Below are 11,862 nucleotides of genomic sequence, written 5' to 3'. Positions count from 1 at the left end.
CAAACCCCCAACTAACTCCAACTGACTGAAATAAAGAAAGTAATGTAAACAACTATAAATACTTATCCTCGATAGATGAGGACTCATCATAACTGCTGATGAGTGATATTGAGCTGACTATGGGTGAATGGGGAACTGAGCATTTGAACCTATATTGTGAAATCAATATAGCACAAAAGAGAATATATGGTCAGTACTTTTAATGTACTGGTATATAAGATAGGGACTAATTGGAATATATATAGGTATTGGGCATAATGCATAATCATGTAAAAAGAATGCAAGACCAAGTAAAATATAAAATGAGATAATTGTAAACTGAATAGTTAAATAATTGATAAACTGAATACTTAGTCCCACAAACCTAAGCTGATATAGTCTGAATGCTGAATTAAGACTGTGGGAGCTAAAATTTAACTGATATGCCCTAATCTGAGCTAATCAATGTCCAACTTGTAACCTCAGTTGGAAAGGTATTAATACCTTACCATGGGTATTGGCACTGATAATGTGGATCCACAAAGCTAATGTCTCAAAGGACTAGGGTGTCAAGCCTAAATTGACAGGTAACCCCTAAGAGGAAGTCAAGCCTAAACTGATAGGTGACCCCTTATAACCTACGCTGGCTATGTAATTCTGGAACTTAGAGACTGCTACTAACAACTTTGCCTAAGCGGATGGAGATGCTGCCATCCCTATGTTCACTCAGTGCTATTCTATACTCCCAACTGAACTTACATGAAAACACAAACTAATACATGCACTGATAACTGATTTACTCAAATATGGTATTCTAAAAATTAACAGTGCATTTACAATCTAAATGCTATAAAATAAACATAGTCTAAATAACTCATAAATTGAAATCTAAAATATGCATGAATGTATGTGTATCAGGTGTTCATAACCCTCCAGCACTGAAAAATTACTTTAAATACGATAACATCATTTAAAACACTATAAGAAAATTCATGATTCAGAGACCCAAAGCATACAATATATCTTTAATTGTTGGAATCCATGATTATGAATATGGGAATATGTTGAACATATAAGGAAAACATGCTTACATAGTTTAATTCATGAATTGATAAGTTAATATGGTATCAACTAAACATGATACGGGTGATTTGAATTTAAAGCATGTAATAACAAAATTCTCATGGGAAAACATGTTGTCATGGCTTGAATTCAAAACTATTAAGAGAATATTGAGTAAATTCATACTTAACATTGGAATATTATAAAAAGAGAGAAAGGATTTATACGTAAAATACAAAGGATTCTGGGGACTTAATAGGTGGAACGAACCCATTAACAAATACCCCACATACCTGAGTTTCTTGAATTCTTGAAGAAGACTTTGAATTGGGACCTTGAATGGTTCAATTCTTGAAAAGAAACTTGAAATTTGTGTTCTTGGGAATAGGGATGATTTTTACGTTGTTAACTGACGGGGAAGGGGCAAATAATGCCCTTTTGGGGTTTTGATTCGTCAATTGGGTGATTAGGGTGAGAGGGGAAAAGACCAACATTCCCCCTTGAACTTTTTTTAATAAGGCTACAATAAAACACAGCCTCCACGGCACAGAGGCTATTGTAGAGACTAGTCTCCATAACATGACGTATATCGCGGAGACTAACCTACGTGATACACCGTGTATCACGGAGGTCAAGCCTCCGTGACACGCCCAAATCGTGGAGTCATTCTACCTCCATGGTCCAAAAATACCCCAAACCTATTCCAAAACTCTCCTGGAAGACCCTTTTAACACCCCTAAACACATTTCAACTCAAAAATCAATGTTTCAAATTCGAGAAAGCAAAAAATTAAAATGTTTGAAATCTTGAGGCCTTAAAATAGTTAAGTCCTTTGTAATTAGTGTGAAATAAATGCCTTTGTGACTTATAAACATGATGTATAGATGAAAAATTGTTTAGGATTTTGCGGGGTATAACAATATCTCCTCTTTGGGATCATTTGTCTCCAAATGAAATTATTTAAGCTAAGATACTAAGAACACTGAGATTATGTACTGAATACTTATAAGCTGAATCATGATTAAGTAACTGAACCAGAAACATGACACATAGACTGAACTAAATTCATGAATGCTTCTATGACATGAGGATGGTTGGATAGCTAAGATGGAAATGAGATAATCAATTAAGGAAAACCATTACCTCAAGTTGGATTTGAATTTGTAGAGAAATATGGGAATACTTGGCTTGCATATCTACTTCTACTTCCCAAGTAGCTCCCTCAATGGACTGACTTCTCCATAGAACCTTAAGCAAAGGGACTTCTTTATTTCTCAACCTATGAGTTTGATAGTCAAGGATCTTAGTTGGGTCTTCTTCATAGAAGAGACTATCTTTCATGCCCACACTCTCTATAGGAATGACAAATGCTGAGCCACCAATATATTTCCTTAGCAAAGAGATATAAAACACCGAATGCACTGATGACAAATTTGCAGGCAACTCTAACTCATACGCTACCTTCAAAAAATAGATCAAAATACTGTATGGGACAACATAGAGGGGACTGAGCTTCCCTTTCTTACCAAACCTCTTCACCCTTTTCATGGGCAAAATTTTCAAATAAACTAAGTTACTAACGCCAAACTCAAGATCTCTTCTCCTTAAATCTACATAAGATTTCTAATGACTTTAAGCTTTCTTCAGCCTTTCTCAAATCAACTGAACTTTCTCCATGCCTCATAAACTGAATCTGACCCTATTAAAGAAGCCTCACCTACTTCAAACCAATCAATAAGAGATCTACATCTTTTTCCATAGAGAGACTCAAATAGAGCCATCTAAATACTGAAGTGATAGATGTTGTTATAGTCAAACTCAATAAAAGGTAAGTAGTCATACCAACTATCCTTAAAGTTGATAACACAAGCCTTCAACATGTCCTCTAAAGTATGAATGGTCCGCTCTGGCTGACCATCTATCTGAGGATAAATAGTTGTACTTAGATAAACTTGAGTACCAATACCATTCTGAAAACCTTCTAAAAATGAGAGGTAAACTGAGTACCTCTATCTAAAATAATGATTAATAAAACCCTATGTAACTTCACTAACTCTGTAAAATAGAGTCTAGCATAATCCTCCACTAAATATGAAGTATGAACTGGTAAAAAATAGGTTGATTTGGTCATTCTATCTACAATGACCAAATTGGATCATAATGACAACATATACGAGGTAACCCTGTCATAAAATCCATGTTCACCATATCCCATTTCCAAGTAGGGATGCTGAACTCCGGAAGCATACCGCTAGGCCTTTGGTGCTCAACCTTAACCTACTGGAAATTCAAATACTTAGCCATAAATTCTGTAATATCTTTCATCATACCACTCCATCAATAGATTTACCATAAATCACGATACATATTAGTGGCTCTTGAGTGAATAAAATATCGTGCACCACATGCTTTAGCTAATATTCGTTGTCTCAAACCATCAACACACAGAACATATAACTTACCATGAAAATGAAGCACACCATCTCTCCCTTGGGATAAAATTTCCACCTTCTTATCTTAAACTTCCTTCTTTAACTTAATAAAAATAGGATCCCTATCTTGTTTTTCTTTGACTATGTCCACCAATGAAGATTCTGAACCATTTTAAACTCATATACTACCTTCAATCGAATAAACCAACCAAATACCTAACCTAGCAATTTGATGAACCTTACAGATTAACTCCTTCCAATCATCCTCAACATGAGCAACACTTCTCATAAATAATCTACGAAGGGCATCAACCACTACATTATCCTAACTCGGATAATACATCACACTCATATCATAGTTTTTTAATAATTATAGCCACCTTCTTTGATAAAGATTTAGGTCTTTCTAAGTGAACACATATTGTAAACTCTTATAATCCATAAACACATCAATATGAACCCCATAAAGGCAATGCCTCTAAATCTTTAAGGCAAAGAGAACTGTTGTCAACTCAAGGTCATGGGTTGGGAAATTCTTCTCATGGGGTTTAAACTATCTAGTGACATAGGATATGACCTTACCTCACTGCATTAAAACACAACAAATACCAACTCTAGAAGAATCATAATAAACTACAAACCCTTCTATGTCATTTGGTAAAGTCAAGACTAGAGCGAAAGTGAGTCGAGTTTTCAACTCCTAAAAACTCTTCTCGTAGGAATATGACCACTGAAATTTGACTTTCTTTTGGGTTAGTCGATAACAAGGGAGAAGAAATAGAATAAAACCCTTCAACAAACCATCTATAATAACTAGATAACCCCAAGAAACTCCTGATGTCTGATAGAGAGATGGTTCTAGTCTAATTTCTTACTTTCTCAGTCTTCTGAGGTTCAACTCGAATGCCATCATCAGAAATAAAATGTCCAAGGAAAGATATTGATCTCAACTAGAATTTACTCTCACTAAACTTCATGATTAACTAGTGATCCATAAGGGTCTGCAATACAACCCTCAAATAGTCTGCATGATCACCTTCACAACGAGAATAGATAAGGATGTCATCTATAAAATCTATGATGAACATGTCTAAGTACTACTTGAACGCCCTATTCATCAAGTCCATAAAAGTTGTAGGAGCATTTGTTAGTCCAAAAGACATGACTAGAAATTTAAAGTGACCATACCGAGTTTTGAAAGCTGTTTTCAAGATGTCACATTCTCTGACTCTAAGCCGATGATAGCTGGATCTAAGGTCTATCTTAGAGAAATAGCTTATACCCTAAAGTTGGTCAAATAAGTTATTAATTTTAGGGAGAGGATACTTATTCTTAATTGTGGCTTTGTTCAACTGATGATAGTCGATGTACATATGAAGGAAACTATCTTTCTTGTGTATGAAGAGAACTAGAAAACCTATGGAGAAACACTAGGCCTGATGAAACCCATATCCAAGAGATTCTTCAACTGATCCTTCAATTCCTTAAGCTAACTTGGATCCATTCTGTAAGGTAGACATAAGATAGGTTGGGTATTTGGGAGAAGATCTATTCTGAAGTTAATTTCTATTTTGGGAGAAACTCTGAGAAAATTTAAAACACCCTGAATTTTAGCCCTTGAAAATTTTGAGTTTTGAGCTTTCTGCCCTGGCAATGACTCAGCTGATGATTTGTAATATGTCTTTACGATTCATAGAACCCGATCAAAAGAAGCCCAGAAGGATTTGATTAAGTCATTTATTTGAGAATACTTGGATTTAATGAGTCGTATAGACTCTTAACGAATTGTAAGAAGGGTATTTTTAGTGTATCCGGTGTAGTGCCTCTATTAAAACTGTCAATACTATGACTTGATCCTATAAGTTATAGTGACTCAATACAAGATGCAGGGTGTCAGTCATAGGGTTCATAGGAAAGATCCTAAGGAGGTTCTGGTTTAGCTACAATTGAAGGGTCCGAGTTGTAAGGTGACCCTATGAGTCATAAGGTCACCTGTAACAACTGACGGTTTAATTTCTAGCTTTTAATAAAGGTATTTTAGATATTTCCATCTTTCCCTAAACATAACCCACAACCTATAAACACTATTTAGACTTTATTCTCACCCATAACATAATCAAAACATATCCTCTTCTCTCTAAAATTTTCTCAAGCTAAGCAAGCTAGGGTTTTCTCAAGCTTAAGCATCCAAGGGTTAATTCAAGGTTTCTTCTTTGTAATTGTGAATATTTTAGGCATGTTACTCTTTCTTCATTGTCAATTTTTAATAGCATATGATTTTAAGTATTATTCATAGGATATTCATGTTGATTTTATAACAAGAGTTGAGGGTTTTAAATGGTTGTTGTTGAACAATGTGTTCCCATAGTTTATATATGATTAATCATGCTTTAAATATAGTTTTTAACTTATGGGTGCATGGGAATGGTGATTAGACTGAGAGTTCATGGGTAAACCCCAATTTGATGATTTTGCGTTGATTTTGGTTTTGGAAATTGTATTCCCTCAACATGTTTGTGAAATTGTCAATGAAAAAGGGCTTCTGTCACATAGTTTAGTTTTCCCACTTGTAATAATGCATTGGCATAAAAAGGATAACAAAGTATGCATATTTTCTTTGAAAGGCATTGGTGGCCATGTATAAATGGTAGAATTAGAACCTTATGGGTTTAGTTGATTAAATAGGTTTGAATCCCAAATGATTGATTATTCGAATATCTTTTGACTTATGGGTTTGAGCCCTAGTTAGTTGAGTAGATAACATGGCATGATGATATTAGATTAGAAGTGAGGTTGGTATGACGATACCAACGGAATGCCTTAGTGTGTAATTTGTTTAATAAAAATAGGAATATATGTTAAATATTTTAATTGGAATATAAAATAAGGTTGCGTAGCTGGGCCGTGAAAGTGGGGGTCTGAGTAACCGACACTGGAAACTACGCTAGTCAATGTGGGGGTCATTGTGGCTTGAGGGTTTTAGTTTCCTTGCTTATGATCGGGTGGTTCGAGTCCATCTTATTGATATTATTATGATTGGAGGGTTCAATTCCCCATATTACATTTCATGATTAAGTGCTTAAGTCACCATAGAATATGATTGGAAGGTTTGAGTCCCCCGTGTATATATATATATGATCTTTCTCCAGTTCATGCGGCTACACGCATTAGGTCTAGACAGGGGGTGAGAGCTGGGGACTATATATCCCATGAGTATTATTATATGATGATTGAGCTACACAATTAAGGTAAAGTTTAAAAGTGCATGTTAAACTTTGTTTCCTATCCCGACATGTGATATATATATATATGTATATGCATTTGATTATGTGCATTGGGTTTTGAATGAGTTTGAAACTATTGATCATGGCATTATGCTATCCTTGTCCCCGAGTTTCATGCTAGTATTCACCTCACTAACTGTCTTCGAACATTGTATCCCCACGAGATGTAAGAATTGGCCATATTTTTACATTTCCTGCATAGTGATTCGGATTCGAGGTCAGTTCATGAGTTGACATTAAAATGGTGAGCTTTCATACATCGGAAGTCTATATTTCATATTTTAGTCTCTTATGTCTCAGATTGTTTAGACTTATTTTGACTATAGTCGAGGGCATATCCCAATAATTTATTGGTATTTAGTTTGGTCCTTTGTTTAGAATGCTTTATTGGATTACTGTGGTCTTGGGTGTTATTGGTAGTACATTTGTTCGATTTATGGTTGATGGATTATAGACATAGTTTAAATATCTGTAAGCTTATCCTTATGTTATCTTGTTATATGTTCAAAATTTATCCAACATCGAAGATGTTATATTGGTTGGTTATGTGTAAGGGGGTGATCTCTAATCCTTAGAAAACTTGAGATACCCGTCACAAGCAGGCTGAAACACCTTAGGTTTTAGCCCTTGAAAAATTCATAAGCTTTAAGCTCACGGTCCTTGTAACGACTCACCATACGATCGTATGGTATGGGTATGGGTCAGTTAACCCAAATTGTTATATGTCCAGTGGATGGTGGTTGGGGTTCTATTGTGGTTATGGTTTAGTGGTACGGGTCGTTAGGTGTGGTAACTAGTCGTTAGGACGATCCTTCATCAAATTAGAAACTTAGTGACTTAACTTGGCTTTGAGTATGAGTGGCTCACTAGGAGCTATGAGGATAGGTTACGAGTCATTATGATAAGTCATATGTTATCCAGCGTCAACCCCTTTGGATTATGTCTAATGTATGACTAGGCTATGTGAGTAGTATAGTTTGGTAATGAGTGGGACCAGGGAGATATATGATTGATAGTGTGTGGGTGTCCAACTCACTGTATTGGTGATGACTCAATGGTATGAGTCGTATGTAGTGGTTATGAGTCACGGGGTCGACCCGTAACCACCTGTGGTGATTCTATAGTTTTAAGTTAAGGCCATTCTGGACATTTCCCCTTTGTAAATCCGTTTGATACCACAATATAAAACACTTTTTGGGACTTTATTAACCTATTATTCCCAATCAAACACTCTTAAAATATCTCTAAAATTCCTTCTTATGCAAAAGGCTAGGGTTTCATCAAGATAATCAATTAAGGCTCTCAAGGGTGGTTTCTCTCCGTCTTCCTTGGTGTCTAAGGCATGTTACTCCTCCTTCAATGTTATTTTACAAAGATCATGTGTTTTAATGTATGATTTTAATGATATTGTTATGGTTTTGAAATAATGGTTGGGGGTTTTGGATGTTCATATGCTTGAATAATGTTTCTCATGGTTTAATTATGTTTTCTTTCATGCTTCTAGTATGTTTTGACATTGTGAGATTTATGTTAGTGGTAAATGTATTTGGGGATATTATGGATTCCCTAAATTACTTGGTTATGGTTTTGAAACTTATGTGCCCTCAACCTATTTGTTAAAATGCCAGTGAGGATGATTTTGTCACATAGTTTGACTATTCTTGAAATTTTTGCATTGCATAAAAGGTAATGGAACCTAAATTGGTTTGGTTGGTTTAAATGGTTTTGAAAGGCCTTGGTGTCCATGGTATTGGTTTAATTAGAAACTTTGGAGTCAACTTGGTTTAATGGTTTTGGTATGGCATACAACGATAGACTTGCAAGCTGTAATTTTGGTATGACGATACCAACGGTTAACGCCTAAACAAAAGACTCTTTGGTAAATGGTTGGAATGTATAATTGATTTTAATATGGGCTTAAAGATGGTTGTGTTAACAAAGTCGTGGAAGGTGGAGGTTTCGAGGGGACCAATATTGGAAACTTACATTTGCCAGTATGAGGTTTGGTCATAGTGACCGTGTGCATGATGTTACACTTTATATTTTGGGATATGTACTAGTCATCTCAGGTTTTTTCTCTGGTTCATGCCACTAACACGTATCGGGGCTCTTTCAGCAGGGGGAGCTGAACCTATATAGCCCGTAGGTGGACAATTTGGACGATAGAGCTACATAGCCCATGTTAAGATTTTAAATGCATACTAAACCTAATTCCCTCTCCCGACATGATATATATACACACATATATATGTATGTATATATGTATTTATGTGATTGTATATGGTTATTTGATTTTTTTTTAAATAATAGAATTATTTTATCTTTATCCCTGAGTACATGCTAGCATTCACTCCCGCTAACCGTATTCGGGTGTTGTATCCCCACACGATACTGGAACCAGCCATACTACCATTTCTCCTACTCAGTGACTTGGATTTAGGTACAGCTTTTAGTCAGATAGAAGTGATGAACTTCCATACTCAGGAAGACTCTATTTCATGCTATGGACTTCTTTTTATTATTTTTAATTCTTGGATTTCTGTTTTGGCTATGGTCGGGGGCATGTCTTGATCGAATGTTATTGGATTCTGGTTAGAGGCTTTGTCAAACAACTATAAGCATAGGCAGTGTGGGTATTGGTGTCAGCCTTGGTATTGGTATTGGCATTAGGGTTGGCACCGATTGGATATTTGGTTGAGGTTGTTGGATTATAATTGAAGACTTTGTCCAATGTCATTGAAATAGTATTGTGTTATCTTATATATGTTTGGAATTCATCCTACATAGGGTGTAGGGAAGTTACAGTTAGGCATTGGGGGTATTATCCGATCTTGGTTAGACTTGAGATGCCCGACACAACTAGGTCCTAGTTTAGGTCTTGTCGGATTGGTAGCAGTCTCCTAGGGTCATGGTTAATTGGGTGTCCAACTAATCCGTGTTGACCAAAGTCTCTTTTAGGGGTGTGTAGCATGCCACACTTATAAGGAAAAGGCTATGAGGCATTTATAAATACTTTCCTTTCTTATGATCTATTCTTTAGGCTATAGAGTATAAGGTCATGAAATCTCCTCTAATTCCCGTATGTTTGCTTTTTAGATCATGCCTCCCAAAAAAATGATGCTCGTAGAAACTCTTCTATCTTTTCTAAGGAAAATATGGATGGAACTCATCCTACCCCTAGGATACAGACCCAGTTTAGGGTCACGGCTTCTGATTTCCTCGTGGAGTTCTATTGATTCCCCCTAGTCTTCCTCGAACACCTCAGGGAAAAGTGTCCAATGTAAAGTTCTATCATTCTATTCATCTGTTGACCCAAATAGTAGCCCCTCTATCATGCTAGCCTGGTCTTATTGATGGGAGAAGGAATCAGACAAAGATGGGGCAGGGACAGAATAAGAAGTTTAGATATTCAGATCATGGTAGGGGTCATGACAATAGCGGTAGACATGGGACACAGTGAACTAAGAAAGGGAGTAAGGAAAATTCTAGTTCATCCCATCGGCTAGAGCCCCTTACCTAAAGTCATCTGGTGATTGTCATTTTCAAAAGGGTATAGGTCCTAGGGCATAGAGTGCCCAATATCAGTCTAATATAGCCCGATTAGTCCCTTCTTAACCTCCTTGCTAGTTCTATGGTCAGTGACATCATGGATTTTTTTGTAAGAGCAAGAATCAATGCTTCAAGTGTGGTCAACCAAGCCATATGCAATGGCATTGTCCTTCAGTAAGTGTTGCTACTGGAGCCAATAAGATTTCGGTTGCTAGCTCTTTGATTTTTGCACCAAGGGTGCTTCTTTTGATACTGGCATTGGATGAAATTATCTTTATACGCTTGCTACCCACTCGAAGTCTGAGGCATCACTATATGTCATTGATAGTATGTTACAACTCTTTTCCTATGATGTGTATTGCTTTCTTGATCCAGAGTCTATACTTTCTCGTGTGACCCTTTATGTGGTTGTATATTTTGGTTTTGATCCTTAGTGTATTCCAAATTATTTTTTTGAGTCCACCCCTGTGGGTGACTCCATTATGGCTAGCGGGGTCTATAGGGGTTGTGTGATAACTGTCCATGGTAGGGAGACCTTGGTGAATCTAATAGAGTTGGTTATGGTAGACTTTGATATAATTTACGGGATGGATTGGTTGCATTCCTGCTATGCAATTTCTAGATTGTCTGACCCATAGGGTTGGTTTCTACTTCCTAAATGAATCGGTGATTGAATGGGAAGGTAGTTCCCTAGTGCCTAAGGAAAGGTTCATTTCGTATCTTAGAACCCAAAGATTGATTTCGAAAAGGGTGCCTCTACCATCTAGTGTTGTACACATTCTAATAGTGCTTATGCCTTAAGCTTCACTTCTATATGCCACGTATGTCCATACTCCAGCCCCTAAACAAAAGGCAATAATGGTTTTCAGTAATCCGAGCTTCCAAGTGTTCAAGCTCTATGTCATGACGCTCATAATCCATACATTCATGTCCCACATTATGCCTAGTTCCAAGAAATGGTGGTTTCAAGCGGAAATCCTTGCCTTGTTCCCTGAATATAAATCTCCTTTTTATGTTATATTACCCATGACATATGCAGCCGTGTTTCTCCTGGTGCCTAGTATTAAGGACTTGTGTTAAGGTATGTTTATGTCGGAACAACCCTCCATTTATAATCTAGGTAGTTGCTACGACATACTTTATGCCTATTATACAGTGTCTCATTTTGCGGGCCTCGCCTTGAGTAGTACGATAAGTAGGAGTCGTAATTATAAAGTAACCCCCTCATTCTTGATGTTTGTACTCTAGTGCCTCAGTGACCCTTCTTATGTTAGGATGGTAGTGGCTATAGAAGTGTAGTAATGTTTTGGATGAGGGAGTAGATGTTCTTTATTGTAAAAATTTTAGGGTGACTACTCAGGTTAAAATTATAGATAAAGATAAAAGATTAATATGAGCCTTTGCTATGTGAAATAGTTAAGAAGAAGATATGAGGTAAAATCCACCACAATAATGATTGAAGTTTCTAGCTTTGGGTGGTAGATCCGTAAAGCGGGGTTAGAAAGGTAGGCTTGAATGTGTGATTGACAAATACACAAACCATTGTGTTATGTGGT

This window comes from Capsicum annuum, chromosome 3 (assembly GCF_002878395.1).
Source record: "Capsicum annuum cultivar UCD-10X-F1 chromosome 3, UCD10Xv1.1, whole genome shotgun sequence".
Classification (NCBI taxonomy): Eukaryota; Viridiplantae; Streptophyta; class Magnoliopsida; order Solanales; family Solanaceae; genus Capsicum; species Capsicum annuum.
The sequence above is the reverse complement of the archived record's forward strand: the minus strand, read 5'-3'. Positions refer to the sequence as shown.